The 9,962-nt window shown below is 40.8% G+C and overlaps 1 pseudogene; it reads right to left on the minus strand.

The window, feature by feature from the left end:
- Positions 1-4,283: 4,283 nt before the first annotated feature.
- Positions 4,284-4,965, minus strand: LOC115323976 (annotated as a pseudogene).
- Positions 4,966-9,962: the final 4,997 nt, after the last annotated feature.

A 9,962-nucleotide genomic window follows, 5' to 3' on the forward strand; every position in this document is an offset into this window, starting at 1 on the left:
CGTATGTCAAAAGTCGAAACGTAGAAAATCTTTAAACTTGTATCTCCATTCGCTAAATCGATTCTGTGCATAATTTACTGTCTTTCTGTATTATATTGAGCAGTTTCGTTGTAGAAACAATCTTCCAATTAATCTTAAGCAAAGGGCAGGCCGGTGTCATTGTTCAATTTTATGTGCGCATAAAACTTCATCACGAAAAAGCCAATCCCTTCGAGTGCATAGGCATCTGTACGTCTACTCTTAGTGAAATAGGCAGCAACCTAAAGTTTTTCTATCTGTCTGAATTGCTTTTTTAACTAGCTTGTAGAGGAACGGTACAAAACACTGCACGTAGACAACAGGCAATTTATATAATTTCTGAACGACAGACGTAATTTCATGAAAGCTTATTTTTTAGACTAAAGAGCACATTTTCGGCAATGTATAATTGTTAACCTTATTGTGAATCCAGGTTTCATCGAAATAAACATAACGTTTTTAGAAGTTTTCGCATGTCACGCTCGTAAAATTTTACTTATTAAGATAGAGCTTGACTTTACAATTATCCTATAATTAAAAATTATAGGATAATTATAAATAAATCAGCAACCTTAATTTGGAAACTTGTATATTAGAAATCACATTAACTTGCTCTCCGAACTATACCAGTAAGAAAAACGGCAGGATGTTCAAATGAATTTATTCCAATATCACTGTGGCGTCTTCATAATTATTGAAGATTAGTCTACCTTTGGTATCACAAATAAGAATTAATACGTTTTCTTACTATTCCGAAACCGTAAAAAATTGGTGAAATGATTGAATAAATAATTGGTACGTTTTTTCCAACATATTTTTGTGTTCCTGTGTCTATCAACCACCCAGAAAACAGTGCAGTGCATTGTACCATTGTGACTCTGCGCAAAAAAAAAAAAAAAAAAATCGGTGTGAAACTAGAATGAACGTTAGCAATACTTTAGCAATACGCCAATTCTTCTGCTTCTTGCTCAGGGGTTGCGATGACGTCAGGACGCCGCGCTCTTATTGGCCGATTGAAGATAATCTTGGGTAGACCTCAAGGCACTGAGCATTGAGGTCATCCCACTATCCTTTCAATTAAAGCCAATCAGAACTCGGTGTCGTTGTGACGTCAACGAAACTTCGGCCCAAGAAGCAGATGACTTGCTCTCCGCATACACTGACTCCAGAGGCATTGTGTGAAAATGTACTTATTTGTTCGAAAATACTGTCAGCCCCCTCTTGACGGCTATTACAGGGAGAGTATCCATCGTTGTGATGACACATAAAAAACGCAAGCATAAGAAATGGGCAATTTAGCAGGCACTGCTGTTTGAACAAGCGATGACAACAATGCACAACCTTGGCCCTCTAAACAAGTGAACAAATTAACCCACGTAATTATTACAAATTGCACACTTAACGGGCATCACTTTAAGCTTTCATTATGTTAACAGCTTTGCAATGGAATCTTCAAACGTGGACACGGTTTCCAAATTTACAACATCATTGGGCAAGGAATTCATAGCCTCAATAGTTTTTACAAAGAAAGACTGTTTAAAGGTATCTATTCGGCTTTTATAAGTTTGACCTGTTTTTGTATGATTCAATCTGCTTGATGGTTTTGAGCTTGATGGGAGAACGTATTTATTGGGGCTTAAATTTAGTTTGTCGATGATCATTAAATAAAGCAATTTAAGACGTGCGACTTCTCGCCTTATGTGAAGAGGTTCTATATTACTAGCTCTGAGCATTTCCGTTGGGGGTGCTGTTTGTCTGTAGTTAGAGCGAATAAAACGCGCAGCCTGTCGCTGGACCTTTCTTAGCCTATCGATGTCTTTTTTTATATAAGGATCCCAGACGACACTACAATATTCCAAGATGGGCCTAACATATGTTTTATAAGCAACCGTTTTTATCTCTTTTGTTGCATGTTTTAATTTGTGTCTCAATAAACAAAGCTTTTCATATGCCGATGTGCAGACGGTGTCAATATGCTTGGTCCAGGTTAGGTCTTTAGAAAACGTGACAACAAGGTACATAAAGTGCTCTACATTGCTCAATTCTATGTCTCCAATGCAGTATTTAAATGGCAGAACGCTTCGTTTCTTAGTGATATGACAAAACACAGACTTTACGTAGTTTATTTCCTGTCCCATTTGTCACACCATTCTTTAATGTGTTTAATATATTTATTTAGTGAAGTTTGTCGATCGGTTGAATTAACAGCTGAATAAATAATACAGTCATCGGCGAAGAGCCTTATATGAATGTCTGATGGAGTCTCATGCACTATGTCATTTATATATATTAAGAACAGCAATGGCCCCAAGGCAGAGACCTGGGGCCCGCCCGAGTAAACTGGAAGAAGGTTTGAGGCGTGGCCGTTAATTTCTACATAGTGGCTTCTATTAGTTAGATATGACTCCATCCAGCCGGTAATCTTTGAGTGAATTCCGATTCTTTTAAGCTTTAAGTTTCCTGTGGGGCACGCGATCAAAGGCTTTAGAAAAGTCTAGACAAATAGCATCAACCTGTTGTTTATCGTTAAGGGTGGAAGCTATGTCATGGGTTACCTCAACCAGTTGCGTTAATGTCGAAAGTCCAGACCGGAACCCATGCCCATCAGAATAAAGCAACTTGTTAGTTTCAAGGTGATGAAATATGTGTTTTGCTATTATATGCTCCATGACTTTACATGCCACAGCTGTTAAAGAAATTGGCCTGCAGTTGGCTATGGCCAGTCTATCGCCCGTTCTAAAGATTGGGACACGTGCACACCGCCAATCAGAGGGAAGCTGCGATGACTGTAAACAACTTACAAATAAACAATGCAAATGAAACGAAATCCACTCCGCATACCTCCTAAAAAAATTAGTCGGTATCTTTTCTGGACCACATGCTTTCTTTGTGTCGAGGTCTAACCGTTTTGACAGAATTCCTTGTTTTGTTACTGTCAGTTGGGGCATGGGGGGTACGGTATCACTTGCTCGATCTATCTCTGGCCCTGTTACTATATCACCAACATTGTGTCCTGCCTTTCGTTTAGTCATGTTTTCCAGATTACCTTGGGGTGTCTCGTGTTTGAATACTGATTGAAAAACAGGTTAAAACTATCTGCAAGAGCGCTGGTATCTGTTACTACCTTTCCGTCCAGAATGATTTGTTTAATATTTGTTTTCGGGTTCAGGTATTGCCAGACTTTTTGGGGGTTCTACTTAGGAAGTTATGAACAGTTACTAAATGGTATTATGTTGTGACTTTTTATCATTTCTTTAAGTTTTGGCTTAGCTGCCCGTATGCTAACACTTAACTTCTTCTCTTTTCCACAGCTTTTCAATTTTCGTTTAATGTATATTATATTTCTTGTGATCCAAGGATTATTCCTCCTCGGCTTTTTCAATTGATTGGGTAGGTATTTATCGATGCCATGAGAAACTGTGTCCTTGAAGTAATTCTATGTACGCTGAACATCACCACTACTACACAATAACTCGAAGGAGTTAAATGATATCTCCAAATGATAAAGGATGCTTGTGTCGTCGGCACCTTCATAGTCCTTGAACGTAAACTTGCTTGGTACTGAAGTCGTAATTTTTTTGGCACAATTAATAAACAACAAAACCATGTTATCATCAGATATGCCATCAGCCACAAACACTTTGTATTTACTAATATTATCACATACAAAGATTAAGTGCAACACAGATTGACTAGTGTCGGCTACTCTAGTGAAATCTTTAGCTATTTGGGTAGTACTGTGGCTGAAGGCAATCCGAGCATTTTTTCGCCATTTACTTTGTCCACACTTCCAGCTTGCCAAAGTTCTCAATTAACAGAAGGCAAATTAAAATCCCCCGCCAAAATTACTCTCGTGTTATCAATAGCGTATTTATGCAGAATCAGATCGAGATATTCTAGAAAATTAACGGGGCTGTTCGGGGCACGATATGCAGCGACAACAAGAAAACTTAAGTCACAATACTTTATTTTAAAAAAGAGCATTTCATTCAGACAATGTTCTAAGACAATACGATGTAAATCACTCTTAACAGCAATAGCGACACCTCCTCCACGAGAGCCCCTATCCTTTCTTATTAATTTGTTATTAGGTGGGATGGCACAGTCACACGTTACGTCGGGCATAAGCCATGTTTCTGTTATAATGAGTATATGTGGTGCGTGACAGAGCAATACGCTTTCTAGGTCAGTGACTTTGTTTAATATACTTCGTGCGTTGAAAGTGATTACTCGCAGTTCGGCCGGTGCGTGTTCTTGCTTTTTTGTCATTTACCCCGTTCACTGAGGTTTCTTACAAGGACGCGTTGATCCTGCTTCGGGTCCCATTCATATGTCCGATTATTGATTTTAAGTTTGTCGTGGACTAGAAACACGTCATCCCCATCCGCCCTGTTCGCCCCCAAGGCGCTGTTCCATAGCTCTTTTCTTTTTTATCTGGTTTCCTTGGCATAATCGCTGCTGACACTGCTAGTCGTTTCTTTCAACTTTTTGCAGTTCTTCAACACGGACAGCTTTTCGTTGTAGTAAAAGAGCTTCATGATAACTGGCCTGCATGATTCGTTTCGTTTGTATCCTGATCTGTGGATCCGCTCGAGAGACATGACTTGAACACCAAGCTTAACATCAAACAGTTCTTTTACCACCTTCTGTTTCAAATCATCTTCGCTCTTTACCTACTTCTGGCAGTCCGTATATTATCAGGTTGTTTCTACGGCTTCGATCTTCGAAGTAAATCAGTCGATCGTTCTGGTGTTTTATAATTTCTTCTACACTTTAAATCTTCTTGCTAATTGCTATCACGTTTTCACTCAGGCATTGTACTGTTTTCATTGTGTTTTCAAGTTTATTGATTTTATTGTTAATCTCCTTTATGTTGTTCTCGCGACGTGAATGGTTAGTTTTCATATTCTCTTGCTTTGATCTAATTTCCTTAATGTCCTCGGCCATGCCACTTTGATTAGCCAATATCTGACGGAGCAATTCTTCGACATTTCTGTCAGGCCCAGGGTTTTCCTCTATGTCTCCTGAGAGTAACAGTCGCAATTTACAGATCAACGCTAAAACGTATTAACAATCATACAGCATTTCACGACACTTTTTAGGGCTCGGCAAGACTAACAAAAATCTACAATCGTTACGGAGCTCATGTAGATTTGTTGTATAACTAACCTGCGTGATGAACAAGGTGAATTTGAACATCTTGCTCGCTGCGTGGACGCCCAGCGCTCTCAGATCGTGCAGGTCCCGTTGATGGTTAAATAACCCAGCCGCTGATGACGTCGATGTGGGCGAAATGATCGGTAGCCAATCTTGGCTGCCGAGTAGGATGGGAGCCGCGTCAGCTGCGTCATGTCGTGGCACGTGGGAGCGCCTTGCGGTTTCAGACTGGCAGAAAAGTCACGGCAGCATCTGCGTGATGAACAAGGTAAATTTGAACATGGTGCTCGCTGCGTGGACGCCGATACCTCTCAGTGCATATTCTGGTGCATATCCAAAATAGCACACGGTATTCTCAAAATATTTTCGACTACCAAGAACGCGACGATCATCGCCGTTGGCCTTTTGACCATCCCGCTTAGTGTAAGATTTGAATCCGGACAAAAAATGCGTTATGAAGCGGGAAAAGTCACGTCGTCAAAACTGAAAGGTCTAAATTATAATTATAGAGTTACCTGAAGCCTTCAACATCGCTGACTCACTCTAGTACCAATTGTCGCAATCACAATAAAACCTAATTCTCCATTTTGACTTCACTTTGCTACATTCCGTTTTTTTACCAACTATCTACTCTTTTTTTTTTTTGCTTTTTGCTTTTCAGGATTGTTTTATTTTTCTACCTTCAGGGAGACCCATTTCGGTATATTAAGCCAGAACAAGCTTTCCTTTTTCCTCCTTCGGCATCCTGGATGGTGATAGCAATGGTCTTGAAGAGAGAAGCTGCTTCTTGAAACCATCAAGATCTCTCAGCATTTGCACGAGTAACGGCAGTCAGTACAACAGAGTTCCAAGGGTATTGCGCACTGCGCGGCCCTGTCAGCATGAGTAAGGCATTAGCGCTTTTTTCCGTGTTTCAATTTGAGATGGTATTTAGGGCATCAATTTTTACCCCATAGGTTAGAGCTTTAACAAACATATTCCACCACTGCTGTATCGTTGATGACATCTTTTCGATTATAAGGAAAAACACACACACAAAAAAAAAATTCGATCGCTTGTTCGCGCTTACAGTGTCACGCTATTTATGTCTCACAAGTACTGCACTGTGCATTCACTAACAGGCAAACCATCCTCAGGGATTTTGCTACCCTTTTCGGGGAATCAAATTTACAAAACAAATATGACAAGAAAGCACACATCTGTACAAAATGAATCCTTGCCAGGGAAAGGAAACACACAAAATAAAAATAAATGTATAAGAATAGAAAAATAATACAAATCTTACCGGATCTACGTGAGCCTCAACGCCCACTCTCTAATCACGAAGTAAGGTTTCACTTTAAGAAAAAAACAGGTAATTCGTGGCGATTGTTTATTTGGCATCGAAGATTTTCAAGTGAAAAAAATGGGCGGGAGTAATACCACGTGCATGGAAAACAATAGCACTGTATTTTAAAAGTCCCCTGGCGAGTGCCAGCGCAGGACACCGTTTGGCATTGTTTGGTCGCAGAGAACACGGGACCCAGCTCAACGCTGGCACAGCAGTCGCGTCGATTATGGGACCCGCGCTGTCCTATGATTGACTCCATCCGATTGTACTGTCAGTTGCGACCGGACTTAGAGGAAAGATGAAGCAGTTTCTACGAAAACAATTTGGAGCACATATCTGCAATTTTTTATCCATTGAATTTAATTATAGCACTTGAATTGTGCTAAAGTAAACGACCACTGTTTCTATAGTGGAAAAAGGTGCAGGGATTACCGCAGGGCAAGCGGCGACACTTTCTGTCACCTGTTTTATTTGTTTAAGGCGCATCGACGTCATAATCAGCATCTCCGACTAGCGCCAAGCCAACGTTATGTAGATTAGGTCAGTTGCGGAACTGCCCATAGAAGTTTGTTGCAGGACCAGTTACTGAACTGCCCATAGAAGCTTCTTGCTCGACCAGTACCCCAGCTACACCACCTCTTCCTCCCTCCCCCCTCCCCGCCCCCCCCCCCCCCCCTCAGCATTCACCTCCCGAAGTCACCGTTTTGGAGGGACGGCTGCTATGGTAACAGTTTCTTTATTCTATGGAATCCGAATGTTTCGAAGCCCAGCGTCTGACGTTTCACCATACTCTATGGAAAACAGTTTTGAAATGAAAATTTAAATAGCGCTTCAAATGACGATAGGTGGGCAAAACGAAGTGAGGGGGAAGGGGCAAGGTCCCCCCTCCGAGGAAGTTCCACAACTGAAGTGATCCAGTAAAGTTACCCCGAGCCAGCTTAGAGAAGAGCAAGGTCATCTGACCCCGCCAATGACGTCACTTTTGCTAGATTCGCGCTCCGCTCTCGTTCTCTCTTGCGCTCGGCGTGCAACAGCAGGCGTGACTGAGCCCAAATTTTAATTGGGGATAACGTCGCTCCTACACATAAAATGAAAAAAAGATAAAACTTTGAACGCATGACTCTTAAGCTATCCGCACTGAAATATTCTCAGTTTGTTTATAATTTCCAAAACATCTATAGCTTTCTTTTAATGGGAAAAATGTATAAACGAAAGCTATTATGTTGAAGAAAGTTGGTTCATAAAACAAGTGAAAGCAATTGACTTGTTGAGTGATATATATTTTTTTTTTTTGGACAGCATACAACACCGTATCCTTAACTCTATGCCGACTATAGTTATTTGCGAAAATTAAGTTGCATCGTGTTTATCTTGCATGAAGCATATGCCAATATTTATAAAACGTTCACGTGCTAATGTTTTTGCTCTTTCCATTTGTGCAATTGTTTTATAGCTTTTTTGTAATGCCAGTCCGGGCCCTCGTTGTACAATAATTAATTATGATGATAAAGCACGTTGACGCCTTGTCGACCTCCTTTTCTATGTGTGTACCTTATTGCTTCTATATGCATCCTTCTGACCATTTTTCACTGTTTCTTTTTTTTCTTTTTGCTGCTCAAGGATTACGGCGATGACCGCGGTGTCACGACTAGTCTCGGCCACCTGCTCAGGGGCATGACACGTCTACCCCCACAAGAGTGAAACACTTTCGAGATGTGTGTGGGCAAGCTCCCGAAGCGCCTTATGCAACACCCTTGATACGATCGATGGAAAAGTCAAATTACATCTTTTTTCTGCGAGAATGCCCAACGCCATATTCTCTGTGTAAGCGATAAACAGATCCATTGAAAGAAAACGTGCGAATTTTAAATTTGTATTAAAAAAAAGAATCTGTAAATGACGCAAATACATTCCGCAAGTAAATGGATAGCGGAAATGTCAAAATTGTATGATTCTAAGGTGCTTTGCACAAAGGAGCATTATGTGGTGCGAGACAAACATCAATTGGGTAGTCTATCTTTTTGCCACACAAAAATCAACTGGTATCTACTTATTAAATTCACAGCTTCAACGGCTCTACGTTTCAGGTGTTGAGCAGTAGCAAGCATAGGTGGACAGGTTTTTAAAAGCTTTGTGCATTTCCCACCAAGTGAGGAGTGGAATGTGTTTCTATCTTGAGCAGTTTGTTTGAAAGTAATATTTTATATCTGATTCGTTTTTTTATATAGCCGTGTCTTTTTGGTTGATGTTTCAAAATACAAAAAGAAATGTTTCACCAAGAATGCAGAATATATGTTTTTTTCATCAGAACTTGAAATAAAAACAGTTATTAATTCAAGACAACGTATCGACGGCGGCTGACGTCTGGTTATGACTGTAAAATGAGTGCAAATACTGAATTACATAAAATTCACCAATTACCTTTTTTATGCATTCACCTTCCTTGGAACATTCGCATGAAGCGAGAAACATATGTGAGCAAAAATGGCGTCGCGTTGCACTGCGCTGTAAGGTGGCGGGGGGGGGGGGGATTTCTGCCAAGTGAGCTTTAGCGGTGGCAGCAATGGAACCGTTTGTCTAGACCAGGGGGCGCGTTGGAATAATACCAGGGGCGTCGCACCGTGGCGCAATTTCGCCCTAATGCGGCGTTCGCTAGTCCTGTCGCACAGCCAGTTGCAATGGCGAGAGCCATGTTGCAATACTATTGCGGCCTTCAGTTCTTTTGAAAAACAGTGATTATTGTTAGGGGGGCGAACCTCTGCAAGAAATTCGGCCATCGCTCGCCTGTTCCCAGGTATTTTGAACGTGTCGAAAAACAAATTGTTCGACCCGCTCTAGCGCTGTGTCTGTGTCTCCTGTGTCCGTTGTCCTGCCGCGCTTTTTAATCATTAACAAAATTAAGACGTTTTACTGCACGCCGCGATGCCTGGTTTTGCGGCGATACCTAGTTTTGTTTATGCACATGCACCGCTGCAGTCGGGCGGTAGAATCGTAATTCAAGCACGTACGTGCGTCAGTGACCCAACATACTTCTAGTTTTAAAAAGAGTGATCGCCGATCAACTTACATTGGCGCCAATAACGTGGTGCTCTTTTTCTAACTTTATTTTTATGTGACCCCGAACGATAATTTTGCTCAAAGTTGCGGGTAACTACAAATAAGACTTTTTTGTTTGTTTGCTATTTAGGGCGCCGTTATACTTGATAAATACTTGATATATCTAGAACCCCAGCTCTAGGAAAGAATCGTCAGCAATACATCTCTTTCTGCAAAAAAAAAAAGAGGAATTATTATGAATTTCAACCATAAATTTTCAGTTATTTACCTCTGTGACGTCTCCTGTGCTGGTCTTCTTTATGTTGCATTCCATTGATCCATCTAACATTGCCGGCATGTTCTAATTGGTCAACTCAAGAAGGTTCTAGTGTACTTTTTAAGGAGTTCCTTTTAAAGTAGT

The sequence above is a fragment of the Ixodes scapularis genome, unplaced genomic scaffold, assembly GCF_016920785.2.
Source record: "Ixodes scapularis isolate PalLabHiFi unplaced genomic scaffold, ASM1692078v2 PGA_scaffold0__279_contigs__length_252992795, whole genome shotgun sequence".
Lineage (NCBI taxonomy): Eukaryota > Metazoa > Arthropoda > Arachnida > Ixodida > Ixodidae > Ixodes > Ixodes scapularis.